The following is a 14684-nucleotide window of genomic DNA, read 5'->3' as shown; positions in this document are numbered from 1 at the left end:
GTCATATAGAAGGTCAATTTCTAGTTATTTCAGAAATCGCCACACTGTCTTCCAATGAGATTGCACTAGTTTTGCATTCCCACCAGCAGGGTAAAAGCATTCCTTTTTCTCCACATCTTCGCCAGCATCTGTTGTTGTTTGTTTTATTAATGATGGCCATTCTTACTGGGATTAGGTGGTATCTCAGTGTGGTTTTGATGTGTATTTTTCTGATGACGAAGGAGGCTGAGCATTTTTTCATGTTGTCTGTTAGCTGACCATATATCTTCTTTTGAGAACTTTTCAGGCCCTAACCCCAGAACAAGTGTCATTCTGTGTCAGCATATGCAGCAACACATGGACCCATGAGGTTGAAGTCATCCAGCAGGCTATGACTATGTTGGCTTTACCAGTTCCTACTTTGGCAACTAATAAGCCACTCTTTGTGGACCATATAGAATCTTAGTGTGGTGGGAAGCACTGGTAGAATTAAGGGGACAGGCAAATGTGGAGGATAAAAATATGGGTATGGGTGTGTTTGTGTGTGTGTGTGCATGCGTGCATGTGTGTATGTGTGTGTGTGTGTTACATGTATTGCAGGGCCTTTAAAAATTGCAAAATTGAGATGGGATTAACAGAATTGGAGGAGAGGAAGCTATGAACTTATTTTGTATGCTATTCATCACTGCAGATAGGTATCAAGTTCTCTGTTTTTAATTTGTTGTGTACTGTATGCCTTTATCATTTTGTTTTGTTCTGATTATAGAATAAAGTATTCTTTACATTTTTTTAATTACAGCAAAGTTAACTAAAAGGTTCTTGACCCAACTGAACTTCAGTATTTCTAAGACTGGTGCATACTATCATCTAAAGATGGGCAGCTAATGTACTGTAAAGGTCCACAGAACTGTAGACAAATAAAATCCAAGATGATTTACAAGCAATTTCTTTTTAGCTTTGCTAAATGTAAATTCTTACATTTGAAAATGAAAATATTTGGTATTCTCAAAAACCTCAATATTCTAGTCTGTAAAATAAAACCACACAGAGATCAGCATAATACCTATTTTATTCCTAAACTGTCGCTTTTTATACCTCACAATTGACTTCTGGCAAGATGGCAATGGGGCAGCTCGGTCTGTGAGACTCTCCACCAAAGAGAACGCAAAGAGACTCTGGTTCTCTCCCCAGAGGCTGCAGATCCCATTGTTGGCAGCCTGCTCTTCATATGGAGATTGGCCGTAGACTTCACTGAGGCATCACCGCGGTCTGGGCAGCTACCGTGGCAGCTCTGCTGCCGCTGCTGCCATGGCTGGCAGCCATTCCACATCACACCACCAGTGCCTGAGGTGAGCCATAGCTGCCACCTCCTCCAAGGTGGCCATTACACATTGCACCACCTGTGCCTGAGGTGAGCCACCACCGCCATGGCTGCTGCTGCCACCGCTGCTGAGGCAGTCATTCCACATCACACTGCCAGTGCCTGAGGTGAGCCATAGCCACCGCCACCTCCAAGGCAGCCATTACACAAGTCATTCGCACCACCTGTGCCTGAGGTGAGCTGCTGTTGCTGCTGCTGCTGCCACTGAGGCAGCCATTGCACATCACACCATCAGTGCCTGAGGAGAGTTGCAGCTGCTGCCGCCAAGGCAGCCATTACACATCACACAGCCCATGCCTGAGGCGATCCATGACTTCAGACCTTGAAGCCCCTGCAAGCAAGATCTGTTGAGGTCTACTACCACCAAGATGTCCTGCCAGGCTGTGGGTCTCCTCCCGTGTGTCTAGAGGCAACACCTCCCTCCCCTTAGGGGTGGGTGAGCAGCTAAGATAAAGACCATCTGGAGCGAGGGATAACACCTCCTGCTGGCGATTCAAGGCAACAACACTAAAAGGGGAAAAATGGAAGCCTGACAGACACAGGTCAGATCTGAGTGGTGAACAGGGCAGTCGTGAACTGAGTGATGATCTGAACTGCCCTTCACAACAGGTCATGGGCAACTGATCCTTACTGTGAACAAACTTACCAGCCTGAAAAGACAGCTAGAAATCAGAACTGAAAGGACATTTGACTCAAACGAAAAGTCTCAGAGTGTGCTCGGTTGGTTCTGTAAGTCTACTGACTTGATTCTATTCCTTCTGTTTTGTTCCCACCCTTTTTTCCCCTTCCTTCTTTTCCGTTCTTTTCACTCTCTGTGAACTATATCTTTGCATACAGGAATAGCACATCAATAAGGAGGTTGGTAAGCTTGTGTGTAAGTTACATTGCATGTTTTAGTTTTTTAAAATGGGAGTTGGTTAGTTTGTAGATGTGGTCTATTGCTTTTATGTGTTTCAATTTTTGTCTCTCTCTCCATTTGCTGGTACACTCGTCTGTTTTCACCCTTACTCCTCTCCCTCTCCACCCCATTCTTCCCCCCACTGCCTGCTCCATTCTTGTCCTTCTGCTAACTGCATATTATTTCATGGAGTAAACTTACAACCCCACTGCATGGACAGATTCCAAGGCAGTGGGAAGTGGGTTTCAGATTAATAATACAACTGTCAGCAGATAGCAGGACCAGCAGATAGATTCGGAATCACAGCTCCCCTCTTAAGTAAATCTCAAAACTGCAAAAAGGACCACCGACAACCTACAGTGCAACTCCAGAACTGAACAAAGTAAGAGAACATACATAAAGAAGAATAGGAGATTGAACAAACAGAAGTAAGAACAACCCCTCCACCTCTGAATAACAGAATTAAAGAAGATGGAGACGTGGAGGGAAGGAAAAAGTAGGGAAGGGGAAAAACAACAACAACAACAAATGCACAAATGAAGAAAAACCAAAAGAAGAATATAGTTCTCACACAGACCCCTGGGGGATCAGACACTGAGAAAACAGATTCCAGAACACAAACAATGAAGAGTCCCAAGAATGACTGGTCACATGCAACAAACCTAGACATCAAGACATTAACAGAGAGAATAAAAAAAATTGAAGAGAGACAAGAAGAAAATAGGAAGGTGCTGATGTCAGAAATGACAGCAGTAAGAATACTGTGATGGAAATAAATAACAAACTAATAAGCATGGAAAGCAGAATTAGTCAAGCAGAAGAAAGAATCTTAGAGCTCGAAGACCAAAACATAGAACTAACCCAACATGTCAAAAACATGGAAAAGAAGCTCAAAAAAACTGAACAAAACCTTCAAGAAATGAATGATTACTTCAAAAGACAGAACCTAAGAGTAATTGGCCTTCCTGAGGCAGACAGAGAAACAGGGGTCACATTGAAACAAACGTTTCATGAAATCCTTCCAGAAAACTTCCCTCATCTCATCAGTGATGCAAAAACTCAAGCACAAGAGATTCAGACAACTCCTGCAAGACAACAAATGAGAAGACCAACTCCCAGACACAATAATAATTTTCCTAAACAAAGTAGCTATAAAAGAAAAAATCCTAAAGGCAGCAAGAGAAAAAGGCCAGACTACCTACCAGGGAAGACCAATTAGAATAGCAACAGATTTATCTACAGAAACCTTCCAGGCTAGGAGAGCTTAGAGCCCTATCTTCAAAGTTCTAAAAGATAAACAATTCCAACTGAGAATAACCTACCCAGCCAAGTTAAGCTTCATCAGTGAGAGAGAATTGAAATCTTTCCCAGATATCTAATCCCTAAGAACCTACACTGCCACCATACCACCTCTACAAGAAACACTTAAGAAAGTATTGAACACCAAAGAAAAGAAAAAGGAACAACAAAGTACTTCCAAGAGTACAGGCAAAAGATTAAAAACACACATGAACCAACTCCAGAACCAAAACAAAGAAAACACACAAACAGAAAGAACAACAATTCTGAAAGAACATTATGATAGGGATCAATTCTCACATTTCAATAATTAGCTTGAATGTGAACAGACTAAATGCACCACTGAAAAGACATAGAGTGGCAAAATGGATAAAGTATCACCAGGCAGCAATTTATTGCCTTCAAGAGACTCACCTCACTAGAAAGGACACTCACAGACTCAAAGTAAGAGGATGGGAAACAAATTTTCAGGCAAATGGAACACAAAAGAAGGGCGAAGTTGTGATATTAATCTCAGACAAAATACCCTTTAAGCTATCAAAAATCAAAAAAGATACAGAAGGCCACTACATAATGATAAAAGTTTCAATCAATCAACAAGAAATATCCATCCTAAACATATATGCACCCAACAAGAGCACCATCTTTCATAAATCAGCTTCTGGGTAAACTAAAAAAGGATATCAACTCCAACACCATCATAGCTGGGGACTTCAATACCCCACTCCCAACCCTAGACAGATCATCAAGACAAAAAATCTGCAATGATATCCGAAACTTCAATGTGACTCTTGACCAAATGGACTTAATTGATACCTACAGAACACTCCATCCAAAGACCATAAAATATACATTGTATTCATCACCACATGAAACGTACTTTAAGATCGACCACATACTTGACCATAGATCAAGCATAAGCAAATTTAAAAGGACTGAAATTTTACCATGCACCTTCTCAGACCACAGATGAATAAAAATAAACATTAACACCAACAAGTTCCCCCCAAACCCACAAAGACATGAACACTAAACAGCATGATGCTAAGAAACTCCAGGATCAACAATGAAATCAAAATGGAGATTAAAAAATACTTGGAACCACATGAAAATGAAGAAAAATCTTACCAAAATCTTTGGGATTCCATGAAAGCTGTAGTAAGGGGAGAATTTATATCCCTACAAATGCACATGAAGAAAATGGAAAGATCACAAATTAATAGCCTAACAAACCACCTAAGAATGCTGGAAAAGCAAGATCACCAAAACCCTAACTTAAGCAGAAGAATCCAGATCACCAAAATTAAAGCCCAAATACAGGACATAGAAGACAAAAAGATAATACAAAAAAATCAAAGAAATAAAAAGCTGGTTCTTGGAAAGGATAAGCAAGATTGATGGTCCCCTAGCTAGACTGACCAAGAAAAAGAGAGAAAAAGCCCAAACAAACACAATCAGAAACACAAAAGGTGAAGTCACGTCTGATCCTGAAGAAATACAAAAGATCACTAGAGACTACTATGTACACTTGTATGGAAACAAACCTGAAAACCTTAAGGAAATGGAGGACTTTCTGACATCCCACAACCTGCCTAGGTTGAAACTAGATGAAATTGAGACCCCAAATACACCAATAAAAATCAAGAAAATTGACTACATAATAAGAAAACTACCTTCAAAAAAAGCCCAGGTCCAAAAGGCTTTCCAGCAGAATTCTACAAGACATTTAAGAAGAAGCTGATACCAATCCTACTGAAGGTATTCCACGTGATTGAGAAAGATGGAATTTTCCCCAAATCATTTTATGAAGCTAACATCAGATTGATACCCAAGCCAAGTAAAGATCCAACAAAGAAAGAGAACTACAGGCCAATATCTTTGATGAACATAGAGGCTAAGATTCTCAACAAGATTGTAGCAAACTGGATTCAACAACACATCTCAAAAATCATTCATCATGACCAAGTAGGCTTCATCCCTGGGATGCAAGGCTGTTTCAACATTCGTAAAACCATGAATGTAATTAAATACATCAACAGTTGTCAAAACAAAAACCACATGATTATATCATTAGATGCAGAAAAAGATTTTGATAAAATCCAGCACCGCTTCTTGATTAAAAACCCTTGAACATCTAGGCATACTGGGAGCATAACTCAAAATAGGAAAAGCCATTTATGAGAAACCCACAGGCTGCATACTCCTAAATGGACAAAAATTTGAACCATTTCCCTTGAAAACTGGAACAAGACAAGGATGCCCACTCTCACCCCTCCTGTTCAATATAGTATGGGAAGTCCTGGCTCGAGCAATCAGAGAAGAGAAGGCAATCAGGGGTATCCAAATAGGAAAAGAGGAAGTCAGGTTATCTCCCTTTGCAGATGACATGATTGTGTACCTTGAAAACCCAAGAGAATCTTTCAAAAACCTCCTTACACTGATAAAGGTCTTTGGCAAAGTCTCAGGATAAAAAATCAATGTGCAAAAGACAATCGCATTTCTTTACACCAATAATAAACAATCAGAAACCCAATAAAAACCACAATTCCATTCACAATAGCCACAAAAAATTGAAATACCTTGGCATCTTCCTAACCAGAGATGTTTACAATGAAAACTACAAAACTCTGCTCAACGAAATCAAAGATTACACAAACAAGTGGAAAAATATCCCTTGCTCATGGGTTGGAAGAATCAACATTGTGAAGATGTCCATCTTACCTAAAGCAATCTACAGATTTAATGCAATACCCATCAAATTACCAGACTTCAAACTTTACTATAAAGCTACCATCATCAAAATAGCTTGGTAATGCTATAGGAACAGGCATATAGTTCAATGGAATAGAATTGAGATTCCAGAAGCAAAACCTTTCTCAACCAACTCATCTTTGAAAAAGCCTCCACCTACTACCACTGGGATGAGGAGAACCTATCAGTAATTGGTGCTGTGAAAACTGGTTGACCACATGCAGAATATTGAAACAGGACCCCTATCTATCTCCATACACAAAAGTTAAATCCAAATTGATCAGAGACCTAAATGTAAAACCTCAAACCATAAGAACCTTAGAAAACGAAGGATATGCCCTAATGGAAATTGGCATCCAATTCCTGAACAAAACCCAAAACCCACAAACCATAAGAGATAAGATAGACAAGTGAGACCTCATTAAACTGACAAGCTTCTGCAAAGCCAAAGAATCCATCAAGAGAGCAGGGAGACAACCTGCAGACTGGGAAAAAGTATTTGCCAACCCCAGGTCTGAGAAAGGCTTAGCATCTTAGATTTATAAGGAACTCAAATGTGCTGAAAAGAAAAAAACACACAACCCCATTAAAAAATGGGCAAAAGATATGAACAGACACTTCACAAAGGAAGACATCTAAGCAGCCATGAAGAAATGTTCAACCTCACTAATCATCAGGGAGATGCAAATCAAAACCACACCAAGATACCACCTAACTTCAGACAGAATGGCAATTATCAATAACTCAAAAAGAAACAGTTGCTGGAGAGGGTGTGGTGAAAAGGGAACACTTCTACACTGTGGGTGGGAGTGTAAAGTAATGCAACCTCTGTGGAAAGCAGTGTGGCGATTCCTAAAATCTCTAAATATCAACCTCCCATATGACCCCACAATCCCCCTACTGGGAATATTCCCTGAAGAACTCAAATCACTCTATCAAAAAGATACCTGCACATGAATGTTTATTGCAGCATTGTTCACAATAGCAAGAACCTGGAACCAGCTATGCCATCCATCAAAAGAGGACTGGATTAAAAAAATGTGGCACATATACACGATGGAATACTATGCAGTCATAAAAAAGAACAAAATCATGAATTTCACAGCAATCTGGATAGAACTAGAGTCAATAATACTGAATGACCTCCCACAGAAACAAAGATCTGAGTATCACATGTTCTCACTCAAATAGTGGACCTTGAACCTCCACCGTAATACTATAAAAAAAAAAGTGACAGCAGTGGGAAACTTGGGGGGAAGGGAAGAGAGGTGGGATTAACAGTAGTCAATATCTATCTGTGAATGGGGAGACACCCCTTATCAACAAGGGTACCTGAACGAAGCATATTTGTATACCTAACCCTAAACTGTACCCCACAATATCAAAATAAAAAATATTGATAAAAAATAAACTTTACCATTATAGTATAAGTTATTACTTTCAGAATGACTCTCAGCATAGCAGGGATCCCTTTTGTCCTCTGAGATCTTGAATTTTCTCTGAAGTTTTACTGTGAAAAAAAGGAACGTATTTAATATTTTAAAATAATATTTCTACATCTTATTAAAATATGAGTTAATAGAATTATTTATGAAATTAAGAATTATGAAAAGAACAAGTGATGATGCTCCTCTAAAAATTATTAGGCCAGATTTTGTCTGAACAGGTTTAGATGATGGCATTCTGATCTGACTTATATAAAGCAATAGCGTCATTTTCTGATGAGCATTATTACATCATTTCTTTTTTTTTCTTTTTCTTTTTTTTGAGTTGCAGTCTCACTCTGTCACCCAGACTGGAGTGCAGTGGCCACTCCTGGCCACCGCAGCTTCGACCTGCTGGGCTCCGGTGATCCTTCGCTTCAGACTTCCGAGTAGCGGGAATTACAGGCACACGCTATCATGCCCGGTTAATTTTTTGATTTTTATTGTAGAGATGAGGTCTCGCCTGCCTTGTATTACATCATTTCTTTGCTGTGTGTAAAACTTAATATTCTCTACAAATAGTCCCCATCTCTCAATTCATGAATGTTGTCACTTGATTATTATGTTAAGCATCAATATCTTCCTTTGCATGGAAATTGCTCTTTCCCCAGTTGAGGACAAATCCCGTCACAGGAGCCATTTTTTAAAAAAATGGGTTAAATCTAAAAGCTTATCTTGGATGCTAATAATATACAGGTGTTTGGGTGACGTTTGCTTGGTCAAATACTATGGACTGTAACAAAGTATTTTGAGACTGCATGTTTACAAAATGTCTAAACTATCTGATTATGAGTTACCAAAAATGGTAACCTTCCGAAAAGGTGCTACCCAATAGGGTGCCAAAAATTACTATTGTTTAATATTATGCTTACCAATATTATGGAGTTTAAAGATAGATGTGTTGAAAACAATCACAAGCATAATAATCGACGACACAGATGGCTTCAGAGTTCTCTTCTTCAGCACACACCCCTGATGGTCCTCTTCTTATTTTCTGGCCAGCCTGGAACCTCACGTGTGTCCTGTGCCAGCTAGGGCTAAGGCGATGAAGAAGAACGCCCACCAGCTTGTGGTTGTTAGGGCTAGCGGTGCCGGAAGCTGGTTGTGTGATCCTCTGAGGGATATCTCCATGGAGACTGTGACATACACAGAGACAGGAGATGGCAGGAGGCTGGCAGACCGGAGTGGTCTCCTCCTTCTCTGCCGCTGGCGCTCATCCTCTCTCCTGCGCATAACCTCGCAGTTTCTGGTGTGCTGTGACCCACTGTGAGCAGCGCGGGCAGACTTTAGGGCCGGGGCGGAGCCGGGTGGGTCGGGGGGCGAGCGGGGGGAGCAGGGTGTGTGGAGCACCCTAGGGCCCCCGCCTCTGCCTCTCCCGCCCCCTTACCCTCCCCTGAGCGGGAAGCAGCCGAAGCTCCGCCATGGCCTCGAGAGCCGGGGGAATCCGAGGGGACGGTGGAGGCAAGATCCGGACGCGGAGTTGCCACCAGAGGCCGGTTCAGCCTTACCAGCAGAGGCGACCACAGCACCGGGGTAATCTTACCAGCGTTACCGAATCTGTTAAGAATATTGTGCCCGGGTGGCTACAAAGATACTTCAGCAAGAATGCAGATTCGTGCAGCCGCTCAGCAAACACATGTGAGGTCCCAGGCTGGCGAGAAAATAGAGAAGAGGACCATCCAGTGTATGCTGAAGAAGAGAACTCTAATGCCAACGGTGGGAGAATCGCTCCTGAGCCAGCAGCCAGTAATACAGAAGGACCTTCAACAACTAGTACTGCTTCAAATTACCCAGATGTATCAACAAGACCTTCTCTTCATCGGAGCCATCTGAATTTTTCCATGTTGGAATCCACTGTGTTACACATTCAGCCTCCATATCCTCGGGATTCCCAATTGGCAGTTCAGGATTTTTCCTCCTGAAAGAAATTAAAGAGTCTACTTCTCAGCATGGTGATGACAACATCTGAACTACCAGTGGCTTTTCTTCAGGAGCTTCTGATAAAGATATAGCTGTTTCAAAGAACACATCATTACTACCTCTCTGGTCCCCAGAAGCTGAACGTTCTCATTTCCTCTCACAGCACACTGCCACCAGCTCAGAAAAACCAGCATTCAACTTGTCTGCCTTTGGAACTCTTTCCCCTTCACTTGGGAATTCTTCAGACCTTAAAACTGGTCAGCTTGGAGATTCTCCATTTTATCCTGGATACACAAGGTATGGTGGGGCAGCAGCTGCTGTAAGACAGCCTGAACTGTGAAATACACCTCATCAGGCACCAGTCAGAAGACAAATGAAAGCTAAGCGACTCAGTGCACAATCTTACGATGTGACCAGTTCAACAGCTCGGTGCACATTGTAGGCTTTAGAGAAGTTGTCAAGCCTCTTAGCAGATGCCAAAAGAATTCTATCTGTTGTTTCTTTGAATTCTCCTCTCGATAGGACTGAAATAGATATTATTACATATATTCAGACCAAAAGAAGAAAGGTGAAATCTCAGTATCCCCCTGTTCAGAGTCTCATGACCCCAAAGTCAGTTTCCATAGAAACAAATCAAACTATTCATTTTAAGCCATCCCTGACCCCATCTGGTGAATTAAGGAAGATTAATCACAGAACAGATATAATGCACAGTACCGAATATGAAAAAAATATGACACCAGGGCAAAACAGAGAATGAGAAAGTGACTTTTCATGCACAACTTTCAGTTTGCCTGCAACCAGTTGTTTATCTTCTGGAGGAGGTGGTGGAGGTGGCAAGATGAGATGAGAGAGAACACCCTTTGTTGCTTCTAAATCTTCAGAGGAAGAGGAAATGGAAGTACCAGCATTACCGGAAATCTCTCTACCAATCTCTAGTTCTTCACTGTCTACCTTCCATCTTAGTTCCCCTGTGATCACAGCTTCCTCTCCATCACCTATGAGCCCATGTTAGTCATTAACAAACAAGGTACAAATGACCCCTCCAAGCAGCACTAGGAGTCCTGTGTTTAGATTTTCACCTCCAATTGTAAAATCTACTGAGCCATACGTACTACTTCTGTCATCTCCATCATCTATGGGATTTATATTGAGTGTGTGAATTGCAAAAACAGCAGAATTTTCTGACTCTAGTCTTACTTTAGAACCAATTATAAGTAGTTCAGCTCAAGCTGTCACTGCAGTGAATAGTAAAAGTTGCAAGAGGATGATAGATGAAGATTGTGAGGGCCCTTTTAGACCTGCAAAAACCCTGAAAGAAGGAAGTGTTCTGGATGTTCTGAAAAACCCTGGTTTTTCATCACCAAAGGCAGACTCTCTTGCTGCTCAGCCTATCATGACAAGCCCGGTAATTTATACAAGACCAGCAACAACTAGCTTTTCTTCTAGTGGAATTGAGTTTGGGGAAAGATTAAAAACTGAATCCTCATGGCAATGTGATACATGTCTACTGCTGAACAAAGTTATAGACAATAAGTGCATAGCCTGCCATACAGCAAAAATGCCAACAAGAGACCCTGCTAAACAGACTGGAATTGGGACACCAAGTAAAAGTGGCAAAGCAACTCTTTCTGCATCAGGGACAGGATTTGGAGACAAATTTAAACTAGCCCTAGGAACTCAGGATTGTGATACCTGCTTAGTGCAAAGTAAACCTGAAATTATAAAATGTGTAGCCTGTGAAATACTGAAACATGGAACTGGTGTGAAGCGAACCCTAACTTTGAGAGTAGTTTCCAAAAGTGCTGGACTATAACTGCTTCATCTTCCAGCTGCACTGTGACCACTGGTACCTTAGGATTTGGAGATAAATTCAAAAGGCCTGTGGGATCATGGGTATGTTCAATATGCTGTGTTTCTAATAACACAGAAGACAATAAATGTATGTCCTCTATGTCAGAGAAACCAGAAAATTCAGTACCTACTTCAAGAGGCAGCACAGTACCTGTCTCTCTATCATCCGGAAGCTGTCTAGGATTAGACAAGTTCAAGAAACCTGAGGGAAGCTGGGACTGTGAAGTGTGCCTAGTGCAGAATAAAGCAGATTCTACCAAATTGTGTAGAACGTGAAAGTGCAAAGCCAGGCACAAAATCTGAGTTTAAAGGCTTTTGAACATCTTTCTCCTCTTCGAACCCGGCAGCCTCGTCATTCAAATTTGGTATCTCATCATCCTCTTCTGGGCCTTCTCAGACTTCAGCAAGCACTGGAAGTTTTAAATTTGGAGATCAGAGAGAATTTAAAACAGGTGTGTCATCTGATTCTGGGTCTATAAACCCCATGAGCGAAGGCTTTACATTTTTGTAAACCAGTAGATTTTAAATTTGGAGTATCATCAGACTCTAAGTCTGAAGAAATTAAAAAAGACAGCAAGAATGACAATAATTTTAAGTTTGGACTTTCTTCTGGTGTAGGCAATCCAGTTTCTTTAACTCCATTTCAATGTGGGGTGTCTAATCTTGGGCAACAAGAAAAGAAAGAGAAACTGTCTAAATTTTCCCCTTCAGGCTTTGACTTTGGTACAGGTATTACCAACCCCACCCTTGTTGCTACTAATGCCATCATGACCTCTGAGAACAAGAGTTTCAACTTTGGAACCATAGAAACCACAAGTGTTTCAGTGGCTTCTTTCACATGTAAAACATCAGACACAAAAAAAGAAGAAATGCCTGCCAACAAAGGAGGGTTCACTTTTGGAAGTATGGAAGCTGCTTCTCTGCTATCTGCTTCAATGTTTGTTTTGGGAAGGACAGAAGAGAAACAGCAAGAGCCTGACACTTCTCCTTCCCTAGTTTTGGGGAAGAAAACTGACAATGAAGAACCAATGTGTGAACAAGTGTTTTCCTTTTGGAATTCAGGGCAAACCACAGATGAGAGTTCATTACAGCCCACGTTTAGTTTTAGTATGGCAGAAACATCTGAGATGGAAATTGAACAGCCAGTAATGGCTACATTTGCTTTTGGAGCTCAAACCAATACTACAGCTGATCAAGGTGCAGCAAAGCCCGCTTTTAGTTTCTCGAACTCTTCTTCTAGTTCAAGTACACCAGCGACTTCTGCTGGTGGTGGCGTATTTGGTAGTTCCACCTCTTCCTCCAATCCACCTGTGGCTACCTTTGTGTTTGGACAGGGCAGCAATCCTGTGAGTAGCTCTGCCTTTGGTAACACTGCTGAATACAGTACATCTCAGTCTTTGCTATTTTCTCAAGATAGCAAACCAGCAACCACATCTAGCACAGCTACAGCTGTCACGCCATTTGTCTTTGGTTCAGGAACCAGCAGCAATAATACTGTAGCCTATGGTTTCAACTTTGGAGCTACAGTTACATGTAGCTCTACAGGATCCTCCTTTATGTCTGGAACTGGACCTTCAGCACCATCTGCCAGTCCAGCGTTTGGTGCTCATCAGATGCTATCATTTGGGCAAAATCAAGGTGCCAGCCAACCTAATACCTCAAACTTTGGATCTACACTGTCCACAGCATTATTTTCTGCTGGTTCTCAGCTGGCACCACCTACTTTTGGGACAGTGTTAAGCAATAGTCAGCTTCCTGTGTTTGGTCAGCAACCTAGTCTGTCTGCATTTGGAGCTGGAACAGCTCCTAATTTCAGTTCAGCTTTCCAATGTGGCAGCAGCACTTCAAATTTCAACTTCACAAACAATAATCCATCAGGAGTGCTCAGATTTGGTACATATGCTAGCATACCTGCAGCCTCAGTCCCACCTTCCAACTCAGGGGTCTTACTATTTAACCAGAATTCAGCACCATTCACAGTAAGGTCAAATAGGAAAAATAAGTTTTTTGTTCTGGAAGTTGAGTTTCTGGTCGCAAGATAAAGACTGCCATTAGAGGCCGGAAATAAAGGCTCATTGGTGTTAGCACACAGATTTAACAACAGTTAGTGCCATTTTCAGACTGGACTGGACTGTGTGCTGTGGTTATCTGAAGTCAGATCTACCTAAGTACTTATTTAATTTGGAAACTTTCCTCCTTTTTTTTCTTTATAGTAGCTTCATCCCCACACCACCCACCCTCTTTTGAAAAAATAATAGCCAGACTGGGGACTGATTCTACAGCAAAAATATTATATGATCCAGCAGTTTATGCACTGATTTGACATAGTCCCATTATACCCAGGATAGAGCTCACACGGAGAATGATTTTGTACAGAACCTCTTTGTCTGTGCCACTATGTGCATTGATACAAATTTATGGATGCTAGCCAGACTCGGTGGCTCACGCCTGTAATCCCAGCACTTTGGGAGGTGGAGGCAAGAGGATTGCCTGAGTCCAAAGTTTGAGGATGCATTGAGCTATGATCACATCACTGCCCTCCAGCCTGGATGACAGAGCAGCAACCAGTCTCAAGGAAAAAAAAAAAAAGAATTTATGGACACATTGGAATTGTAATTTTATCTGAGGAATTCTTTATAGATTAGAATTCTGTATAGATTAGAGGTTGTTGAAATGAATGATTTCTATGCCAAGTTTGTGCTGGTGTATGTGTGAAGTGAGTGAGTTAGGTGTATTGTGCTAAAATCTTTTGATACAGGAAGCCTGATTAAAGAGTGGTCAGTGCTAAGGACTTGTTAGATCTAGTCCATTCTCCATTTAATAATTATATGCCTTTTCTGTATTTTAATTCTTCTATCACCTGTCTTGCCTTTTTCATTATTTTATCACGAAACTTATGTAAATACAATTTTGTTTCTGTACTTTTTGCATAACATAAAATCTGTGAACTTGAAATTTGAACTTTTGTGTTAGAAATTTTTTTGTTGTTTGTTTAGTCTTGTCTCATTTTATTATGCAAATCCCATTATTCAAAGTTGCCTAAACCCATTTGGAAATCTATTTTAAAAATTGGGGATTTTTTTTTTAGTTGGAGTCTCACTCTGTCACCCAGACTGGA

The 14684-nt window shown here is 41.1% G+C and overlaps 1 pseudogene; it reads left to right on the top strand.

Moving 5' to 3' along the window:
• The first annotated feature begins 9213 nt into the window (after positions 1–9213).
• Positions 9214–13634, top strand: LOC103266587 (annotated as a pseudogene).
• The last annotated feature ends 1050 nt before the right edge of the window (positions 13635–14684 follow it).

The sequence above is a fragment of the Carlito syrichta genome, unplaced genomic scaffold, assembly GCF_000164805.1.
Source record: "Carlito syrichta isolate Samal-C Ts95f unplaced genomic scaffold, Tarsius_syrichta-2.0.1 Scaffold307233, whole genome shotgun sequence".
NCBI lineage: Eukaryota > Metazoa > Chordata > Mammalia > Primates > Tarsiidae > Carlito > Carlito syrichta.
The sequence above is the reverse complement of the archived record's forward strand: the minus strand, read 5'-3'. Positions and strand labels throughout refer to the sequence as shown.